The sequence below is a fragment of the Schistocerca nitens genome, chromosome 2, assembly GCF_023898315.1.
Source record: "Schistocerca nitens isolate TAMUIC-IGC-003100 chromosome 2, iqSchNite1.1, whole genome shotgun sequence".
Classification (NCBI taxonomy): domain Eukaryota; kingdom Metazoa; phylum Arthropoda; class Insecta; order Orthoptera; family Acrididae; genus Schistocerca; species Schistocerca nitens.
This window is the reverse complement of record NC_064615.1, coordinates 136,548,987-136,572,799: the sequence shown is the minus strand read 5'-3', so window position 1 is coordinate 136,572,799 and position 23,813 is coordinate 136,548,987.

Here is a 23,813-nt window from a genome sequence, read left to right as displayed (position 1 = left end):
CGCGGCTTGAACATAAGTGAATCCTAAACGCGTCTTGGCATAAATAAAGTCACACGAAAGGTATTTAGTTGCCGTATGTCTTCAAGTAATTCAATTTACAGCCAAGGAGTTCATATTACTTTTGAAATTATTTTTTCGTGTATCAAAGTGACACATGCGTTGTGTACATTTCGAATATATTTCTGTTCTAGCTTAATCCTTTGGAGCAACACTTTTTTTAATTTTTTTTTTACATGATTACTCTGCAATTCACATTTAAGTGCTTGGCAGAGGGTTCAACGAACCACAATCATACTATCTCTCTACCATTCCACTCCCGAACAGCGCGCGGGAAAAATGAACACTTAAACCTTTCTGTTCGAGCTCTGATTTCTCTTATTTATTTTGATGATCATTCCTACCTATGTAGGTTGGGCTCAACAAAATATTTTCGCATTCGGAAGAGAAAGTTGGTGACTGAAATTTCGTAAACAGATCTCGCCGCGACGAAAAACGTCTTTGCTTTAATGACTTCCACCCCAACTCGCGTATCATATCTGCCACACTCTCTCCCCTATTACGTGATAATACAAAACGTGCTGCCCTTTTTTGCACCCTTTCGATGTCCTCCTTCAATCCCACCTGGTAAGGATCCCACACCGCGCAGCAATATTCCAACAGAAGACGAACGAGTGTAGTGTAAGCTGTCTCTTTAGTGGACTTGTTGCATCTTCTAAGTGTCCTGCCAATGAAACGCAACTTTTGGCTCGCCTTCCCCACAATATTATCTATGTGGTCTTTCCAACTGAAGTTGTTCGTAGTTTTAACACCCAGGTACTTAGTTGAATTGACAGCCTTGAGTATTGTACTATTTATCGAGTAATCGAATTCCAACGGATTTCTTTTGGAACTCATGTGGATCACCTCACACTTTTCGTTATTTAGCGTCAACTGCCACCTGCCACACCATACAGCAATCTTTTCTAAATCGCTTTGCAACTGATACTGGTCTTCGGATGACCTTACTAGACGGTAAATTACAGCATCATCTGCGAACAACCTAAGAGAACTGCTCAGATTGTCACCCAGGTCATTTATATAGATCAGGGACAGCAGAGGTCCCAGGACGCTTCCCTGGGGAACACCTGACATCACTTCAGTTTTACTCGATGATTTGCCGTCTATTACTACGAACTGCGACCTTCCTGACAGGAAATCACGAATCCAGTCGCACAACTGAGACGATACCCCATAGTCTCGCAGCTTGATTAGAAGTCGCTTGTGAGGAACGGTGTCAAAAGCTTTCCGGAAATCTAGAAATGCGGAGTCAACTTGAGATCCCCTGTCGATAGCGGCCATTACTTCGTGCGAATAAAGAGCAAGCTGCGTTGCACAAGAACGATGTTTTCTGAAACCATGCTGATTACGTATCAATAGATCGTTCCCTTCGAGGTGATTCATAATGTTTGAATACAGTATATGCTCCAAAACCCTATTGCAAACCGACGTCAATGATATAAGTCTGTAGTTCGATGGATTACTCCCACTACCCTTCTTAAACACTGGTGCGACCTGCGCAATTTTCCGATCTGTAGGAACAGGTAGCTTAGCTTTTATCCTGCGATTTTTAAGTTGATTTTTAAGTTATAGTTACTTTTCTATTTTTTCTCGTATATAGGACTGTATATTTATGCGGTGAGCCGCTAATTAGCAGCCGTAAACAGAAGCGCAGACGTCGGGGACGCGCCGCTGGCAGCGTCGGCGGCGTCGTCGGCAGCCATGTTGGACGCGAGCGAGCCGAGGCGGCGCCGGGAGATGCCGGCTATCGACGCGGGCCTTTATGCAGCGGACACAATGTAGGACGAGATTAAAAGAGTGAATAGCTATTGTGATGGCTCGGTTCGTGTGTCTCGATTCAGCCGAGGAAATGCGACGTGATCGCACAATGGCGAGTGAGAAGAGTCAGCCCCGAACAAGCGAGGATCGTTTGGCGCAGCCGGCGCTGCTCGGCACACAACTACTGTACAAATAATATCCCCTCTACCTCCCCCCCCCTTTCCCTCCACCACCCCCGCCCCCGCCACCGCCACCGCCGCCGAGCCATTGTATATTCACCTTGGCGTCGCGACGAGAGCCCCGCGGCCCCCGGACGAGGAAAGGCGCGCGTCGTCGACGTGTGCGTCTCCGGCGCCCGGTGACAATGGCTCCGCCGGTGGTGTTTATCTTTGGCGAGTCCGAGATCCTGAGGGCTTCAGAATGGGAAGGCGGAAAAATAAACAGGGAGGGCACTAGCAGAACGCAGGTGGACAGCCCAGGACGGCCTCACTACCACTTTTCCTTCGCACCTTTCCGCCTCGGCGGTTCCAATGATGTGGCACAGCTATTGGCGAGAGCAAAGCGACTGGAGCGATCTACACCGTTCGCGGAACCCCGCGAACTGGAGTGGCGGCTAGCACAGGCCTGAGAGAACAGTGAATCCGATCTCCTAACGGATAAACAAATTTAGGCACTTACCGAAATAATCATTTCGAATGTGAAAAAAATCTCCAAAAGACCAAAGAAGACATTAAAAAGATATTTCCACGAAATACAATATTAAAACAAATAAGAAGAAAACCGAAACCTTTATATGTAGTAAAGTTCCAATAAGAGCAAACCGCCGGCCGCGGTGGCCGAGCGGTTCTAGGCGCTTCAGTCCGGAACCGCGCGACTGGTACGGTCGCAGGTTCGAATCCTGCTTCGAGCATGGATGTGTGTGATGTCCTTAGGTTAGTTAGGTTTAAGTAGTTCTAAGTTCTAGGGGACTGATGACCTCACATGTTAAGTCCCATAGTGCTCAGAGCCATTTTTGAAGGGCAAACCTACGTGAAGAGAGGGAGAATACGAATCAAGTCATCAGCTTCAACTACCTGGGTAGTCGAATAAAAGCGGTTCATAGGAGGGGACATCAAAAAATAAATTTCACATTTTTCTAGCAGACCAATTAACTTTTCCTGAATGCTGCATTACACTTCTAAGTGCCACATGTACATGACACTGAAAGTTACACGTGAAATTCAACTTAACAGAAATAGGTACAAATGTGCTACCAAAAGCGACATATGAAAATTTGTGCCGGACTGGGATCCGATGGCGCTTTAGGTGGCATATCTGTACCTACCGCAGTGAAGTTGAATTATGCGAATAAATTTTAATAACTGAAACTGTAGTTCGTCATCAGAATATAGATATACAGGGTGGTCCATTGATCGTGACCGGGCCAAATATCTCGTGAAATAAGCGTCAAACGAAAAAACTACGAAGAACGAAACTTGTCTAGCTTGAAGGGGGAAACCAGAGGGCGCTATGGTTGGCCCGCTAGATGGCGCTGCCATAGGTTAAACGGATATCAACTACGTTTTTTAAAATAGGAACTCCCATTTTTTATTACATATTCGTGTAGTACGTAAAGAGATATGAATGTTTTAGTTGGACCACTTTTTTCGCTTTGTGATAGATGGCGCTGTAATAGTCACAAACATATGGCTCACAGTTTTAGACGAACAGTTGGTAACAGGTAGGTTTTTTAAATTAAAATACAAAACGTAGGTACGTTTGAACATTTTACTATGGGTGTTCCAATGTGATTCATGTACTTTTGTGAACTTATCATTTCTGAGAACGCATGTTGTTACACCGTGATTACCTGTAAATACCACATTAATGCAATAAATGCTAAAAATGATGTCCGTCAACCTCAATGCGTTTGCAATACGTGTAGCGACATTCCTCTCAACAGCGAGTAGTTCACCTTCCGTAATGTTCGCACATGCATTGACAATGCCCTGACGCATGTTGTCAGGCGTTGTCGGTGGATCACAATAGCAAATATCCTTTAACGTTCCCCACAGAAAAAAATCCGGGGACGTCAGATCCGGTGAACGACCAAGCCACCTGTCATGAAATATGCTATTCAATACCGCTTTAACCGCACGCGAGCTATGTGCTGGACATCCATCATGTTGGAAGTACATCTCCATTCTGTCAGGCAGTGAAACATCTTGTAGTAACATCGGTATCACATTACGTAGGAAATGAACATACATTGCACCATTTAGATTGCCATCGATGAAATGGGGGCCAATTATCCTTCCTCGCATAATGCAGCACCATACATTAACCCACCAAGGTCGCTGATGTTCCACTTGTCGCAGCCATCGTGGATTTTCCGTTGCCCAATAGTGCATATTATGCCGGTTTACGTTACCGCTGTTGGTGAATGGCGCTTCGTCGCTAAATAGAACGCGTGCAAAAAATCTGTCATCGACCCGTAATTTCTGTCGTGCCTAATGGCAGAACTGTACACGACGTTCAAAGTCGTCGCCATGCAATTCCTGGTGCGTAGAAATATGGTACGGGTGCAAACGATGTTGATGCAGCATTCTCAACATGACGATCTTGAGATTCCCGATTCTCGCGCAACTTGTCTGCTACTGATGTGCGGATTAGCCGCGACAGCAGCTAAAACACCTACTTGGGCATCATCATTTGTTGCAGGTCGTGGTTGACGTTTCACATGTGGCTGAACACTTCCCGTTTCCTTAAATAACGTAACTAACCGGCGAACGGTCCGGCCACTTGGATGATGTCGTCCAGGATACCGAGCAGCAGACATGGCACACGCCTGTTGGGCATTTTCATCACAATAGCCGTACATCAACACGATATCGACCTTTTCCGCAATTGGTACACGGTCCATTTTAACACGGGCAATGTATCACGAATCAAATACCGTCCGCACTGGCGGAATGTTACGTGATACCACGTACTGATACGTTTGTGACTATTACAGCGCCATCTATCACAAACCGAAAAAAATGGTCCAACTAAAACATTCATATCTCTTTACGTACTACACGAATATGTAATAAAAAATGGGGGTTCCTATTTAAAAAACGTAGTTGATATCCGTTTGACCTATGGCAGCGCCATCTAGCGGGCCAACCATAGCGCCATCTGGTTTCCCCCTTCAAGCTAGACGAGTTTCGTTCTTTGTAGTATTTTCGTTTGATGCTTGTTTCGTGAGATATTTGGCCCGGTCACTATCAATGGACCACATGACACAGTTATTCTACATAGTCACCAAGTCTCTGTTTCGAACGGTCGGTACTTTCTACCAGTTGTTTATTCCCTTGGTCACACAACGATGCGAGAATCGTTGTGTGAACTTCCTCATGTCGGAAAACCTCTTTCCCCCCAGATGTTCTTTCAGCTTGCTGGAAAGATGGGAATAGCTTGGTGCAAGATGTTGCCTTCCCTGTCAGCATCACCCACATCCGTTCAATTTTCTGGCACTGTTTCACTGCATCTGGAATCAGCATTGCATTTGGTAACTATAACGCCTGAATTCCTGGATTTCGGAGTGAATCTTTCTCCAGTTTTCATGTTTCCCCCCCAAAATCTTACTGTCCCACGTACTTAAGCTTTGAATTACCTTTCCCTTTTTTGCGCCTTTGCATTCCCACACAGTTCTGAAGTTGTTATTCATACCGCAGCAGAATTGTGTCTACAAGAAACCCAGAATATATACTCTCTTCTTACAACGCTCCATAGTTTGTTGCAAATTATCTTGGCGTTGAACGACATATGTAACTTATGTTTTGAAGTCCCTATGTACATCATAATAAGATATTAAATGTGACAATGCGCAAGCTAAGACGTCATTCTACAAGCAAAACTACTGACATCAAAAATTATTAGTCTGAACACCACGAAACAGTATGTAAAAAATTTTGTTTCGAGCGTTCTCTTTCATAGTGCAGAACGGAAAGGACTGAACCCTTTTGAGGCATGGTGGTAAGGATTTCATGGACAAAAAGAAAGACGAATGAATAAACTTCAACAACGGGCGAGCAAGGGTCCTCGTGGAGGACTATCAACGAACGAAGGAACCGACTGGTTGGACATTGCCCTTTCGTTGTGGCTTAATAGAAGAAAGAATGCCTGGAAAGTATGGACGTACTTCAGTGTATAGGCAGCTAACACATGATCTGAAATTGACAATATACTCTGAACTGTAGGGACTTGAGGGAGTAGGGGCCGGCCGATGTGGCCGAGCGGTTCTAGGCGCTTCAGTCTGGACCCGCGCTACCGCGACGGTCGCAGGTTCGATTCCTGCCTCGGGCATGGATGTGTGTGATGTCCTTAGGTTAGTTAGATTTAAGTAGGTCTAAGTTCTAGGGGACTGATGATCTCAGATGTTAGGTCCCATATTTCTCAGAGCCATTTGAACCATTTTTGGAGATAGGGAAAAACAGAGAACGAGATGTCCTGCCGTCGAATCCTACAAATTGAGAATGACAGAAAAAAAGAAGAATGCAAAATATACGACGTCACACCTCTGCCTGGTAGCGCGCGGAGACGAAGTAATTACTTGTCGGTAGCGACCCAGGCTGTAAATCTGATCTCCATTGAAGCTGCAACCCTCTTGAAGATGTTCATCGCTGAAGGGGACTAACCGTCGTCTTTCTCCGAAAAAGTCATTGTGCCATGGCGAAGTAGGCCGGAGTTTTTTAATAATCACACATTTCCGATTACGTAAGTTAAAATTTTACAAACAAATTTAGAATTTCTGTGACTTCTATAAATCTTATTTACAAAACAAAAGGTTACACACACCGAATCCGTGAAACATTACAAATAGGTTCCAGATTCAACACAAGAAATTGCTGAATCGTCTGATGATCAAAAACTCTCCGTCACCATCTCTCCTGCCATTAACGGAGACCCGATGGTGGTGACAAGGTTTTGCATCACCGATTTTCGAACCACCAGGTTTTTCGCCAACATACCGTCGCATATTATCTACCTTTGCCAGCAGTGTATATTATAGGAATGGTTTTAAAACAAATCACGTGTTCAACAATAGGTTGTTGGTTAGTGTAGGGATTTTCTACTACACTTGATACATCGAGTCTTTTCCAATATAAAATTACGAAAAATACTAATCAGATAGTTTTTATAGTCGGATTCGCGAATATAAGAAGTATAAACAAACTTCACTAGCTGAATCGTTTTCCCATTTGGTTTTACGTGCACTTCAGATAACCTGTTGTTGGTTCGAAACAGCGACTCCACGGGCCATATAGAAACTGATGATTTCATATCACATACTTTATCAAACGTCAGACCACTGCTCTGCCTCGTTCGCTGCTTTACCAGGCACTCACAGCTATATTCATTATGTGAATAATGTTGGTCCTCCCTTTTGCAAACTACGTATCACTTGCAAAAAAGAAAGTGCATGTTTAATCTCATATAGTGTATCAGACATTCATTTCTCATTCAAGGCTGGAACTGGTGGTCCAAGTTCGAAACTGATGCTTGAGCCACATTTGCCTTGGTGTTAATACTGGATACTGTGACAATGTTCCTCTGTTTACCTTGGTTGTTATCGTAGTAACACCTACTTCCCTATCTCGACATTTATATGGATTTTCATTCCATAATTTATGGACAATCCAATATCTTACGAAGAGTGAGTTTATAAATTTACATACTGTTCAACTAAAATGACACTTAATGAAATTAAAGCCGCGCGGGATTAGCCGAGGGGTCTGGGGCGCTCTAGTCATGGACTGTGCGGCTGGTCCCGGCGGAGGTTCGAGTCCCCCCTCGGGCATGGGTGTGTGTGTTTGTCCTTAGGATAATTTAGGTTAAGTAGTGTGTAAGCTTAGAGACTGATGACCTTAGCAATTAAGTCCCATAAGATAAAAAAAATGAAATTAAGCCTTTGATAGCCCATAAATCAAAGTTGATAATACAGATGGCTAGCTTTTCTTATTTGTCCTTTCACTAGACCTGAACTTAACAATCTCTCCGTTTTGCCTTGATATTGCTTATACCATTTTACAGTTCGTGCTGAAGAAAATTATATAACAAGTTGTTGGCATTATGTTAATTTTATAAATGTGTAACAATTTCAGTCAACAGCGATATCCAGTTACTAGACCGTAAGTTCGCGTTATCGCAGCTCACTAAAGATCAGTCACTCTAATCTCTTACTTACTTTTGTTACTCTGATTGTTGAACTGAATTTCTGGGGGACATCGTAATTTTTCAAAACGGTGCATGTTTCAGAAACACTGTATAGCTGCAGAATATGCCTGGTTAGAACAGACAAGGTGTGAGCTTCTTTTAGGAACCGTTCAGACCCAGGCCCACAAAAGAGTCAGGAAAGAAACGTGTCTTAGCTATCTGAGTGCAGCTGCATGAGACACATTGTGCCTTGGACCGACGCTCTTCGGCGACGGCAGTAGACAAAACTTGATCCCTCACAATATTCCCTACTGGCTGTACACATCGAGAGCGTAGTGGACAGATTCGTCGTCAGACCTTAAGGTAACAAACAGGTTCTGTTCGGGTCGCGATCTTATTTTGCACGTAGCCAACAATTACTTATAATTAAATAACACAGTAATATACGTTTAAAGAAAAATTAAGGATAGCAATCAGCCTTTCTACGCAACTTGTAATCCCCCTCCCTTCCGTAAATTGCACTTTATCGCGGGCGGGGGAGGGAGCGGGACAGTCCGTAGAGGGCTTATTGTTAGGGGTAACAAGTGGTCGAGACGCACAACCGACAAGTCGCGGCCTCAACCGAAAACCCCTGCCACTTAGTCATTGTTGCTCCGGTACTGTGAAAGCACGAAGAGCTTAGAGAATGGTGGAAAATTAACCACGTACGTAAGTATATGGTCCAAGTACATGACAGCAGTATTGATCTCTGCATCTTTATGTCGTGTAGCATGTGTCTGTGACACTTGGATGACTGCCACGAGTGCTTGTAGAATATAGCAGTTGTCTCTCTGATGTTGAGAGCAATGCGCCCTTGATCTGCATATCATTATGACATTGCTGTAAAAATGTTGTTGCTTATTACTTCTGAGTACTGCAAAGCCATTAGCCAAATTATCATGAAACAACACACAGCACACTTTATTCCTAGGGGAAATCACACAGTTCTCCCAAATCAATAAAGAAATCTATGATCAAAGAAGACTGATGAAGGCAATGCCCGTTACCTCCACTAAATAATAACTAGGTACCACATTATATGGAAAATACAAGAAGATATTTTTATATGGGCAGCTCACGAATTCTAAGTTGATCAGACAAAATCACAAATTAAACAACAAATCGGCAACTCAAGAACAAGTAAGTATGGAACTGCTCAGGATATGGATCTCACTACTCTGACGCTTACGTGTCCCAAAACAGCCAAAGTGTGCACCCATCACTCCAGATGGCAGCTGGCAGACAAAGAGCCATGAATCTTAATCTCCCCCTTCAACTGTATGTCGTCCAAAAAACTCTGCATGGAGGGGGCGCTTCAGTGCTGTTGTCAATGTGAAGAACGAGACTATCGCTTCCAGACAGAAATTTACACTCAGAAGCGGAGTGTGCGCTCATATGAAATTTCCTGGCAGATTAAAACCGTGTGCCTGAACGAGACTCGAACTCGGGACCTCTGCCTTTCGCTGTCAAGTGCTCTATCTACTGAGCTACCCAAGCACGACGCACTCCCTGTCCTCACAGCTTTAATTCCGCCAGTACCTCGTCTCCTACCTTCCACACTTCACAGAAGCTCTCCTGCGAAATTCTCTGCCTCGTGATGACTTGGTGTTGTGTGATGTTCTTAGGTTAGTTAGGTTTAAGTAGTTCTAAGTTCTAGGGGACTGATGACCATAGATGTTAAGTCCCATAGTGCTCAGGGCCAGTTTTTTCTCCTGCGAAACTTGCTTATTTCACGACAAAACCGGGTAACCTCCGCCAAGCACCTTACAGTGCCTCGCGGAATATGTATCTAGATGTAGATGTGGATGTAGAACGCAGCAGAACTACCCTCTCTTACTGTGCAAAATGCACTTTAAGAAACACAAGGTTGGTACCAGCTTGGAGCAATGTCTTCTCGATTGACCGTCTTCTTCGTGCCAAGCACAGTGTTAGGGTGACACATTCGATTAGATACAACAAAATTTTGGGGCAAAACTTTCTCATAATGGGTGTGTGGCATTGCAGAATCTCGTCCCTTGATGTTCGTGCAGAAAAGGCAAGAACGCAATACTCAGTTATTCCCTGGAGATGACAGTTGCAGTACGATGAACTCTGCCCTCAGCGACGACAGGCCCTGGCAGTACCCACAAAACCATGGGGCAGACCGCAGATCCACTTCCATGAAAACTGCTCTGCTTCCTGGGAGGCTCGCCTCTGCTGAGGAGATTCACTGGCTGCTTTCTACCGATAAAAAGGAACCTAAAGCCACAATGGGAGCGCACCTTCCCAGTGAGAAAAATACAGTGAAATAGGACAGATCTTTTTGAAATACTTAGTATTAATTTGTACATATATTTTTACTTCCTTCATTAGGTCTATTTTTGGGGTTATGCACCTCATTCGATAAAAATGGAACCCTTATAAGGTCACTTTGCTATCCATTTGTCCGACTGTTAAGACCTCTTTTTTGAGGAATGGGTGGAGTATCAACTGAAATTCATGTCATATTTTAAGGTCTGCGATCCCTTGGCGGTGCGAAAAATTTAAGCTTCTAAGTCAATGAAAGTTTAGTCATACATTTCTGAAGTCGCCAACTCGCTCAACAAAATTTACAGATGGACCACTTCTGTAAAGGTCTGGTGGCCTAGCGGTAAAACCCGTTCTACCAGATCTTAAAGGGCTCCCTTCCTCTTCAGTCCTCTCGACACACATCCTAAGAAGAAGAAAAAAAGTGGAACATGTGTAGTCTTCGTTTTAAACTAGCCTTCACCGCTCTACAATGTTAGGAGTCACCAGAGACAGCATATGGTTCGAATTCCACGTTAAACCATAGTTCCCCTCGCCCCGGTTGTGTAACTGGGGTAGGTTTGCGACACGTAAGTCGCTGAAGTGGCGTCCAGTAGAAAGACTTGCATCACGCCACTGAGCCACACGAAATTACGTATTACAGAATTATCTATATACATTCGTCCTGTGGGCCTCACTATGCTACTGGTAGGGGCCTCAGTCACCAGTGGTCAAGACGTCCGTTCCAGGAAAGTCTAGTTCGCTAGCTTGCTGTACAGGAGGAGGTGAGGGGAAGCTAAGATTGGCCTACGACTGACAGAGGGGAGGTTCGTCAGGCATGATGAAGACGGCTTCTCTAGGAGAAGAACACCCAAAATCACAGTTACCTGTCCTCCAGAAGTAGAGGTTTAGCTAGAAGGCATAAATTTCTATTAGAAAAAAATTAACCACTTACAAGTTTCAGCAGATAAACAGTCGGACGTATAAACATTACGCAGACTCTAGCATGAAAAGTACAGGAAGAAAGGAAACTGAACACAGGACAGCTTAAAGATAGCAACGTGGAATGACAGAGGACTCGCCAATAAAGAAACTGAATTAGTTCAAGAAATGTAAAACAGAAGAAATAGATGTAATAGATGCTACGCAAACGAAGCAAAAGTTAAAAGGACCAAAGGTGATTAATGATGTGAGATGTATTACAGAGTAGTACTGCTAGACCACAGAGCTTAGATAGGAGTGGCCATTAGTACGGAACACAACGACGTATCCCATTCACTTTCCTCCTCTTATGGAACGTGAACAAAAAGTGGGCATCTGAAGTAGACTCACATACTTTTATTAACGAACAAATAAAACTTGTAAGATTAAAGTACAACAGAGGCTACTTGACAGTAGCATGCACTAGAAGAAAGGAAGAGGCAACAAAAGAATGGTATCCTATTTTGCAAAATGAAATAATCAAGCAAAATAAAAATGACTTAATGATTTTACTTGGAAATTTTAACGCAAAAGTAGGGAACCAACCTATACATAATGTAATTGGCACCCAAAGGGAAGTATTTTAAATAAAAATGGACAAGAATTTAGACAGTTCACAATTCTTGTAACTGGAAAACAACACTTTTTTAAAAAAATGATATTCGCAAGTGCACATGGTCATCTCGAGGTCAAAGGTCATTTAATTGTTTATGTAACAGTAAACAAAACAGCGTCATCACTGATAACCGATACACGAGCATATCGAAGAACCGACGTGAATTCCGACCATTATTTAGTAATTTCTAACATGGATAGCTTAACAAGATAGAGAAGGATTAGTAACACTCACATAAATAAAGAAACAACAATAAAAGCACTCTTATTACAGCATAAAAACACACAAATCTTATACGAAAAGAGAATAAATGGACAATTACGAATGAAATCCACCGCTGAAACTGTTATTGAAGGATGGATGGATATAAGTAGTAGCGTTGAGAAGGTAGCTTTGGAAGCACTGGGAACAAGATTTGAAAGATATAAGGATAAGGGTTTAAGAATATGGGACGAAAAACTAGAAAAAGTAATAAGAGAGAAAAAAGAAGCATATCTAAAATATCCACGAAGGAAAAGACCAGAATAAAGAATTGAATATAATCGGAAAAAATTGCTAAACGAGAATGTAAGCAAACACACATAGCAAGTTGGGATAGATTACGAGGTCTGTCCAGAAAGTAATGCACCTCATTTTTTTTCTCAGCCGAAAACAGTGCTACGAATGCGAAACGTTACGTATGTACCGTCATCGAATTTCTCACTGTAGAGAAAGGAACTGTGGGGAATATTCACAAACGCTTTGCAAAGTTTATGGAGCATCTGCCGTCGACAGAAGAACTGTTAGTAGCTGGGCACGAAGGGTAAGGTCATCAGAAGGCGGTTCGGCAGAGTTCCACGGTCGAAGTGGTCAGGGAGACCATCCACGGCTGTCATACCTGACACGTTGCAGCGAGCTGATGTCATTCGCGAGGACAGACGCATTACGACTCGGCACTCAAAAGTGTGTGCAAGACGGGCGCCGCGATGTCTATGTTGGATCATAAATCTCACAGAAAAAACATTTGTCTTGATTTCTTGCAACGTTTTGAAGCTGAGGGGGAGGCCTTTTTGTCCCGGATTGTGACAGATGATGAAACCTGGATTCACCGTTTTGAGCCCGAAACAAAACGATAGTCGATGGAATAGTGCCAAAATTCAAAGTAACTGTTTCCGCCGGTAAGATCATGGTCACCCTGTTCTGGGACTCTGAAGGTGTGATTCTCATTTATGTGGTGCCAAGAGGAGGTATCATTAATTCAGAAGCATTTGTCAACACACTAACAAAACTCTCAAGACGCCCTTCCAGCGACTTCGGCGTCACAGCAACCCAGGAGTTGTTTTGCTGCAACACGATAACTCTCAGCCCCACTAAAGTCTGAGGACTGCTGAACACATCGCAAAACAGGGTTGGACAGTGTTACCCCTATTCACCATACAGCCTGACCTAGCCCCCTCGGACTTCCACTTGTTTAGGCCATTAAAGAATGCCATTCGTGGTAGACGTTTTGAGGACGATGAAGAGGTGATTCACACAGTGAAGCACTGGCTTCGCCACCAGGATAAGCATTGGCACCGACAGGTCATACACGCCCTTGTTTCGCGCTGGAGGAAGGCCATAGAACGGGAAGGAGATTACGTTGAAAAATAGGGTGTGTAAGATACAAGACCGTTCTTTCCTGTGTGTAATTCTCATTGTGTTCAATAAAAGATTGTCGAAGAAACAAAATGCTGTGCATTATTTTCTGGGCAACCCTCGTGTAAATAATCTAGAGAATGGCATTCATGAACAGCAAGTAGCTGTCATAAATCAATCAAACATTTAAATAGACAAGGAAAAGATACATTAAACATCAACACAATCACCGAAAAACAACAGGAGTAACTTTATAAAAAGAAGTGGTATAACAAAAACTTAATGGAAGAAGCAGAAAGGTATAAGGATGGGAAACGAGTGGATGTAGGTGGACGTATTAGCAGAATTAGAAGAAGCTTTATAACTATAAAAAAAGAAAGGCAGCTGGTATATAGCTTTTGAGCATTATGGGACTTAAAACTGAGATCATTAGTACCCTAGAACTTAGAACCATTTAAACCTAACTAACCTAAGGACATCACAAACATCCATGCCCCAGGCAGGATTCGAACCTGCGATAGTAGCAGTCGCGCGGTTCCAGACTGAAGTGCCTAGAACCGCTCGGCCACACTGGCCGGCTGCAGCTGGTGTACATTGCATTAACAGCGAATTATTAAAATAAGACAGAATTTACCTCAAACTAAAATTTTTACATTTGCTAAATATATGCTGGAAGAAAGCGAGAATATAGGAAATGGATAATAAATTTACTTTGAAGACATTGTTAAACAAAAGAAGAGAATTCAATAATGAAAAATAAAGAGCTTTTATCGACTATGTCAAGTGTTTTGACAGATTAAGCAATATTAGAAGAAAATGGAATTCCAAGACACTTAATATGGCCATAAGAAGGTTATACAATGAAACCAAATTTGTAATAAAAATAAGGAGTAAAATAAGTAAAAATAGCATTTAAACTGACCAAGGAGTTAAACAGAGTTGAAATCTTTCTCCAGTTTTATTCAGGTTGTATATAAATGACATGATTAAAAAATGGAATGAGGAAACAAAAAACAACAAAGAAATAAAACTAGATAAGGACCACTACACAAAAACATTAATGTATGCTGACAACCAAACTGTAATAGCCAAATCGAAATAAAAATTACAAAGAAATGTTTTTAAACTAAACCGAAGCCAAAATTATAATTTCATAACGACTGTATAAGGTCTACAACTTTACATCCGAGTTTTTTGCAATAGATGGCAGTGGTAGTGCAGGTCGTAAGTGTCATACAATAAGCTTCGGCATTTGTAAGCACAACGCCGTCAAAATATTTGTCGATTTGTGATTGGATCATAAAGTTATTCTCGATTGAATATGACAACTTACGAGTCAAATTCTAATCATTTGCGGGAAGTTTCAATTTTCTGCTTTAGCGTAAAGAAACCTGCGGCTAAGGCTCCTAAAATGATGGGTAACACGTATGGTCAGGTTCGTATTAATGATAGAACATGCGGAGAAATGTTTCAGCGCTTCAAGGATGGTAATTTTGATGTAGAAGAGCGGTATGGCGGTAGAAGAGAGAAGGTTTCCGAAGCTGTGTCCACGGAGTCTTTCGCTGCGGCATGCTTCAGTAACATTTCGGTTTACAAGACATGTCATTTTGAATAAAACACTCGAGCTTTCGACAGCTTTCACCGCCATCGTCAAAAGGAACTGAAATCACTGACTGCCGGGACTTATATAGATGCTTGTATAGATGTAATAGCAGCGTCTGGAACCTTCCACAGAGAGCCGGAGTGGCGCATGCGTGGAAGGGAATTTGGGCAGCTCCTAGCGGCTACGTCCTACCATGGGACCGAGTGACGTCACATGGTGCGAACAGCCGGCACCACATGTGAAACTGCCGCTCCCGTATCCCTACGTCTTTGCTTCCATTCAGGTTCAAATCCCGCCCCCACGTCTACATGTCTACTTACAAGGGAACCTCCCCATCGCACCCCCGTCAGATTTAGTTATAAGTTGGCACAGTGGATAGGCCTTGAAAAACTGAACACAGAACAATCGAGAAAACAGGAAGAAGTTGTGTGGAACTATGAAAAAAATAAGCAATATATACAAACTGAGTAGTCCATGCGAAGATATGCAACATCAAGGGCAACGCGAGCTCAGGAGCGTCGTGGTCCTGTGGTTAGCGTTAGCAGCTGCAAAACGAGAGGTCCTTGGTTCAAGTCTTCCTTCGAGTGTAAAATATTATTTTTATTTTCAGACAGTTATCAAATTTCAGGCACTCACACATAATCAACTTCGCTCTCCAAAATTCCAGGACATGTTCAGATTTGCTTGGACATATGCAGGATTTGACGGTCTACACGAGGAAAAATTTGAAAACGTTAAAAACATATGTTTTGACAGAGCACAGGGAAAAGTGTGCAACTGTGAAACTGTTGGATTCATTTGTTGCAGTTTATGTGACAAACTCATATGTTTTCATCACTTTGTTGGGAGTAATTCTCACATCCACAAGAAAACCTAAATCGGGCAATGTAGAAGAATCTTTTTACCCATTCGCCAAGTGTACAAGTTAGGTGGGTCGACAACATATTCCTGTCATATGACGCACATGCCCTCACCAGTGTCGTATAGAATATATCAGACGTGTTTTCCTATGGAGGAATCGGCTGACCTATGACCTTGCGATCAAATATTTTCGGTTCCCATTGGAGAGGCACGTCCTTTCGTCTACTAATCGCACAGTTTTGCAGTGCGGTCGCAAAACACAGACACTAAACTTATTTCAGTGAACAGAGACGTCAATTAACGAATGGACAGATCATAACTTTGCGAAAATAAAGAAAAACTTTTCATTTGAGGGGAGACTAGAACCAAGTACCTCCCGCTCCGCAGCTGCTCACGCTAACCACGGGACCACGGCGCTGCTAACTTCAGATTATCCTTGATGTTGCCTATCTTCGCATGGACTACTCAGTTTGTATATTTTGCTTATTTTTTCATAGTTCCACACAACTTCTTCCTGTTTTCTCGATTGATCTGTGTTCAGTTTTTCAAGGCCTATCCACTGTGCCAACTTATAACTAAATCTGAGGGGGGTGCGATGGGGAGGTTCCCTTGTTAGTGTGTACCCTTGGTCTCTGTTAAAATTGTTGTAGTTTGTTCTAATTTCACCCGCTTCTTTGATAACAGAATTCCAGTATGATGTTGTAGGCCGTAATTTTTTTCGAGCATCGCGACGTCTGCCAATATTGTATACTGTTAGTGGTATAAAGCATTACACTGGACATCTCTCGCACGATGTGACTAAGGACGTCGGTCTAACTACTATCCGTATCCTAGCAAAAGCCATCCAATATTAGCAGTAGCAGGGAGGAAGGACATGGCTTACTCTTATTGTGTGAGAAAAAGGGTTGTCTTGCCAGCCGACAAAGGAAATGCCACTGTGATCCGGAGCACCAAATACTACCCCCTGAAGGTGCTGAATTTATTAGAAGTTGATACATATCGGAAGCTTAGTCGCGATCCAACACAAACCATCGTCAGACAGATAAGGAAGTTAATAAAGGACACCGGTATGCCAGAAGTGACGAAAAAAATTAATACCACGTGCTGTGAGACTTGCCAGATCTATAAAAATGGTTCAAATGGCTCCAAGCACTATGGGACTTAACATCTGAGGTCATCAGTCCCCTACACTTAGAACCATTTAAACCTAACTAACCTACGGACATCATACAACATCCATGCCCGAGGCAGGATTCGAACCTGCGACCGCAGCGGCAGTGTGATTCCGGACTGAAGCAGCTAGAACCGCTCGGCCACAGAGGCCGGCGCCAGATCTATGGATTCCCGAAGACACACAAGGAAAATTTTCCTCTGGGGCCTGTAGTTAGTGCGATCAGTTCACACATCTACAGACTAGCAAAACATCTGGAAGGGTTATTAGCACCCAACCTGGGACACTGTGATGACATTGTTAACTCGCAGACATTCGTTGAGACCCTCAAGAAAATAAAGGTGGGGCAATACGACAGAATGGTTCGTCTGGACGTTATGTCGCTTTTTACGAGACTACTAGTACGAGACAAGCTGGATCTTTTGGTCCAACAGTTTACACACGAGGTCATCAAACTCTTCCACCATGCTTTAACAACGACGTACTTCTTTGTACCGCAACGAATATTATGACACGATGAATGGCACAGGCGTGGAACTCCCATTGTCTCCGACCGTCGCGAACTTTTTTGTGCATCACTAGAGAAGCAAGCTCTGAACTCTGCGACATTGCCACCATCTTGCTTTCTACGGTACGTTGACGACATTTTCTTGGTATCGGGTCATGGTGAAAATGCACTGAGGAATTCGTCGACCACATGGACAGTGTCCACTCCAACGTTAAATTTACTGTCGAGTTGGAGAGGCATCGCAAGCTTCTCTTCTTGGATGTTTTAATTGCACGAGCCGGCACCTGTGACCGAGCTGTTCTAGGCGCTTCAGTCTGGAACCGCGCTGCTGCTACGGTAGCAGGTTCGAATGCTGCCTCGGGCATGGACGTATGTGATGTCCTTAGGTTAGTTAGGTTTAAGTAGTTCTAAGTCTAGGGGACTGGTGACCTCAAATGTTAAGTCTCATAGTGCTTAGAGCCATTTGAACCTTTTTTTTTAATTGCACGGAACACAGAAGGCTGGGTTAATCATTCAGTGTGGAAGAAATCTACGCGCACTGACAGATACTTAAATGCCAATAGTTTTCACCAACTGTACGCAAAAAGAGGTACTGAACACGTGAGTGTAAGTAGGCTGTTTAGGTTTTCTTATTGGTAACGCCACGTAGCGCTCTGTATGAAAATCACTGGCTGTGCTGTGTGCAGTCTGTGGCTAGTTTGCATTGTTGTCTGCCATTGTAGTGTTGGGCAGCTGGATGTAAACAGCGTGTAGCGTTGCGCAGTTGGAGATGAGCCGCCAGCAGTGGTGGATGTGGGGAAGTGAGATGGCGCACTTTTGAGAGCGGATGATCTGGACGTGTGTCCATCATAAACAGTATTTTTGTAAGAATGGATCTCATGAACTGCTATATATATATATATATATATATATATATATATATATATATATATATATATATATATATATATATATTATCATTTTTGAACACTCTTAAGGTAAATACACTCCTGGAAATTGAAATAAGAACACCGTGAATTCATTGTCCCAGGAAGGGGAAACTTTATTGACACATTCCTGGGGTCAGATACATCACATGATCACACTGACAGAACCACAGGCACATAGACACAGGCAACAGAGCATGCACAATGTCGGCACTAGTACAGTGTATATCCACCTTTCGCAGCAATGCAGGCTGCTATTCTCCCATGGAGACGGTCGTAGAGATGCTGGATGTAGTCCTGTGGAACGGCTTGCCATGCCATTTCCACCTGGCGCCTCAGTTGGACCAGCGTTCGTGCTGGACGTGCAGACCGCGTGAGACGACGCTTCATCCAGTCCCAAACATGCTCAATGGGGGACAGATCCGGAGATCTTGCTGGCCAGGGTAGTTGACTTACACCTTCTAGAGCACGTTGGGTGGCACGGGATACATGCGGACGTGCATTGTCCTGTTGGAACAGCAAGTTCCCTTGCCGGTCTAGGAATGGTAGAACGATGGGTTCGATGACGGTTTGGATGTACCGTGCACTATTCAGTGTCCCCTCGACGATCACCAGTGGTGTACGGCCAGTGTAGGAGATCGCTCCCCACACCATGATGCCGGGTGTTGGCCCTGTGTGCCTCGGTCGTATGCAGTCCTGATTGTGGCGCTCACCTGCACGGCGCCAAACACGCATACGACCATCATTGGCACCAAGGCAGAAGCGACTCTCATCGCTGAAGACGACACGTCTCCATTCGTCCCTCCATTCACGCCTGTCGCGACATCACCGGAGGCGGGCTGCACGATGTTGGGGCGTGAGCGGAAGACGGCCTAACGGTGTGCGGGACCGTAGCCCAGCTTCATGGAGACGGTTGCGAATGGTCCTCGCCGATACCCCAGGAGCAACAGTGTCCCTAATTTGCTGGGAAGTGGCGGTGCGGTCCCCTACGGCACTGCGTAGGATCCTACGGTCTTGGCGTGCATCCGTGCGTCGCTGCGGTCCGGTCCCAGGTCGACGGGCACGTGCACCTTCCGCCGACCACTGGCGACAACATCGATGTACTGTGGAGACCTCACGCCCCACGTGTTGAGCAATTCGGCGGTACGTCCACCCGGCCTCCCGCATGCCCACTATACGCCCTCGCTCAAAGTCCGTCAACTGCACATACGGTTCACGTCCACGCTGTCGCGGCATGCTACCAGTGTTAAAGACTGCGATGGAGCTCCGTATGCCACGGCAAACTGGCTGGCACTGACGGCGGCGGTGCACAAATGCTGCGCAGCTAGCGCCATTCGACGGCCAACACCGCGGTTCCTGGTATGTCCGCTGTGCCGTGCGTGTGATCATTGCTTGTACAGCTCTCTCGCAGTGTCCGGAGCAAGTATGGTGGGTCTGACACACCGGTGTCAATGTGTTCTTTTTTCCATTTCCAGGAGTGTACATTGTTTGTTCTCTATCAAAATCTTTCATTTGCTAACTATGCCTATCAGTAGTTAGTGCCTTCAGTAGTTTGAATCTTTTATTTAGCTGGCAGTAGTGGCGCTCGCTGTATTGCAGTAGTTCGAGTAACGAAGATTTTTGTGAGGTAAGTGATTTGTGAAACGTATAGTCAGGGCCATTCTTTTGTAGGGATTACTGAAAGTCGGAATGCGTTGCGCCAAAAATATTGTGTGTCAGTTTAAGCACAGTCTTGTACAATTTTTCAAAGGGGACGTTTCATATGTGTACCCTTAGTCGAGGATACCTCACTGGAATCTTCTGATTTTTTCTTGTAGTTTGTGTAATTAGTGTAGTTATTGTTTATTGCTAGCGCGTAATTATGGAGAAAATTTCCTTTGTAGTTGTAGTTTTTCATTGTTGTACAGTAAAACACTTGTGGCATGCATGTAGATTTGCACCAAATATTTCACAGCTGGGCTTGCAATTAACTAGATATTATTTTCAGTGCTAGGTTAATGTGTTTTCTTATTTTGCTCTTCAAATTGTGCTTTTCCGTGTTGTCGTGTGAAATATTGTGACAATAATGGCGTGTGAAAAACGTAACACTAGGCTCCAAAGTAAACTGAGAAATGACAGTGAAGACGAAAGTAGTGTGTTAGCGTCACCGTGTAATGAATTAACTAATGTTCAGACTAGTAATTTGGTAATTGTGCATAGGGAAATGGAGCGGGCGGCAAATAATGGTGTAGACAATGAAACAAGTAGTGAACAGGGAAGCATTGTCGATCGATCGGTCGGCAACAGCTCGCCTTAGGAATCCGAAATGACAGAACACAATATTGCAAGTACTGTAGACTCAGGTTTTGGGTCCTCACCGATTTCTCAAATAAGTCAAGACACATTTTCTTCTCGTCAAAATGTGAATGTTGCCGGTGCAAAGCACTGCCGAAAAGCATAGAGGAACAGATTCCAGACACTAATATATTATTATTGCAATTAATGCAGCAAATGAAACAAAATCAGAGACAAACACAGCAACAGTTAGACACAATGGAACAAAATCTTCAAAAGTTAGACACAATGGAACAAAATCAGAGACAAACACAGCAAAGCTTCAAAAGTTAGACACAATGGTACAAAATCTTCGGAAGTTAGACACCACGCTTGAACAAACACGTGAAGATTTAACTACTGAGTTACATAAAATCGAAGCGAAATGTCAAAAAGTCTGTAATGACGTAAAAACACAAATTTGTGAGCATTTCCAACCTATTTTTTCGCGTCATGAAAATGCATTACAGAATCACGAAGTAGGGCATAAAGGATCTGCAAACTATTGTTCATGAGAATCACGTCACCTTGCAAGCTAAAATTGACTCAGTTGCATCTACCGATTCGGTTACGCAATTTGCAAAAACTCAGGAAAACTTAAAGGACACAGTAGATACTCTGAAAATTGGTTCAGAAAGACACATGGAGGAAATTAGTTCATTATCAGAGAAAGTAGTTGAACTTTCGGATCAGCTAAATAATGTATCTACGAAGGTAGATGATAATCTGAATGACAAAAAACCGGTAGTCTTTAATGACACAAAAGAGTGCGAACAAATTAGGAAGTTCAAACAAAATCAAAATCAAATTAATACGCAACACCAAAGAGAAATAGGGGAAGTACAAGATCAGTTGACACAGGTAATACAAGAATTACATATTTTAGATGACACACGGGAAGAGGGACATACAGAACAGCCACTAAATAATAACACAGCGCATTTCGGAAATTATGAAAGAAATTGGCAAGATGCACCGAATTTTGAAATGGAACCGCCGAAACGACGTAACAATGACCGACATGCGACTCGCCGACACGAAGATTTTGACTATAAGCTGTTCATTACTACACGCAAATTCAAAACATTTAAGAATTCTGGCAACGACATTCATCCACATGCGTGGCTTCATCAATTCTCTCATTGTTTCCCCCCCCCCCCCCCCACAACCGGTCATTAGAGCACAGATTAAAATTTATGTATGGCTATTTAGAGAATGAACCAGCTGTAAGAATGCGATCGGTCATTCACGATTGCCACAGTGAAGGAGAATTTTATCATGCCTTCCTCTCAGCATATTGGTCTCAAGCTACACAAGACCGAGTAAAACATAGCATCATAATGATGAAACATTTCGAACAATCTGGATTTTCCAGTCTTGTGAAATATTTTGAAGACATGTTGCACAAGAATCAGTACCTGTCAAACCCATACAGCCCCTCAGAACTCATCCGCATTTGCTTAATCAAATTACCTGAACATTTACGACATATTATTTTGGCAGGACGTTGCAAAGACGACATTGAAGCTTTTCAGGGACTCTTACAAGAATTAGAAATTGACACTGACAATCGCGGAACGCGAAAACAGGAACACAACAATTACAGGTCACATCCGTCGCAATTCCGCGATGAAAGAAATAATAACTGGACACGACAAGGCTACTCTCACAACACAAATCGTGACCAAAACAGACATCACCCGCATGACAACCGTTGGCAGAGTAGTAATAATTACAGGGAAAGATCACCTCTCCACGGTAGTGACTATCACAGAGACAATCAGAGAAACAGACAATATGGGAACCAAAATAATTATTATCAAGGGAGACAGAATAACTTTAGACGCAACGGTCCAGCGTGCAGTTACGATCCAGAGAGAAATTCTCCACCATGTGACCGACAAGAAAGAAACTGTGGAATCTACCGACATGACGACAGACGATATGATCGTAACGACATACGTGAATTGCATCAGAACTGTCGGGATTCAAACAGGGCAGGGCCCTCTCGACAAGGTGAATTTGTAGAAGTTAGGTCTCCAAATCCCAATAACGACGCGCGCCAAAAAGAGACAATAGGCAATGACTCATACCGCTGGCAGCCGCAAAACGTACTTATGAAACTGACGACGCAGCTGCTGTAGCTAGTAATAACGTAAAAATGGAAGACATTAGGGACATCTTACTCCAGGAACACGATGTAAAACATAACAACATTGCATATCCTGTGATTCACATTACAGTAAATGACGTAAAATTTACGGCAGTACTTGACTCTGGTAGCCCCATTTCAGTAATTAGTGAAACAGCCTTTAGCAGATGCAACAAATCGAACGATTGCCGCACACTTCCATTACGTAAGATTAAATTACAATGTGCGATCTTTGGAAAAAGTGTAGATGTACACCAACAAACCAACTTAGAATTCTTTTGTCAAAGCCACAGCTTCTCTATGAACTTTCTTAGTGTTCCATTGTTGTCGACGGAAATTATATTGGGAGTAGACTTTTTGAATGAATACAAAGCAATCTTAAACTTTCACGATGCTGAAATAAGTTTAGAAAAAGAAGGTAAGTCAATAGCTTTGAAATTTGAAGATTGGCGCTCAAACCATGACGAGGAAATTAATCGGCTTTACCTTCTGTTAGACAACAGTTCGGAATTTTCTACGGAACTAGACACTAACAATAACTCTGCAAGTACTGACAGGGATGATATCGACGACATATTTGAAACTAATGAGTTCATTCAGAATAAAATCCAAACAATTGAGAATTGTAATGACACTGATAGGCAGGACCTTTTTGAGATTTTACAAGCACATTCCACAGTTTTTACTCACAAAACGGAAACAATCAAGGGATTTCAATACCAATTTCATGTTCGTGAGCACACTAAATTTTGTGTTGGACCATACGTAA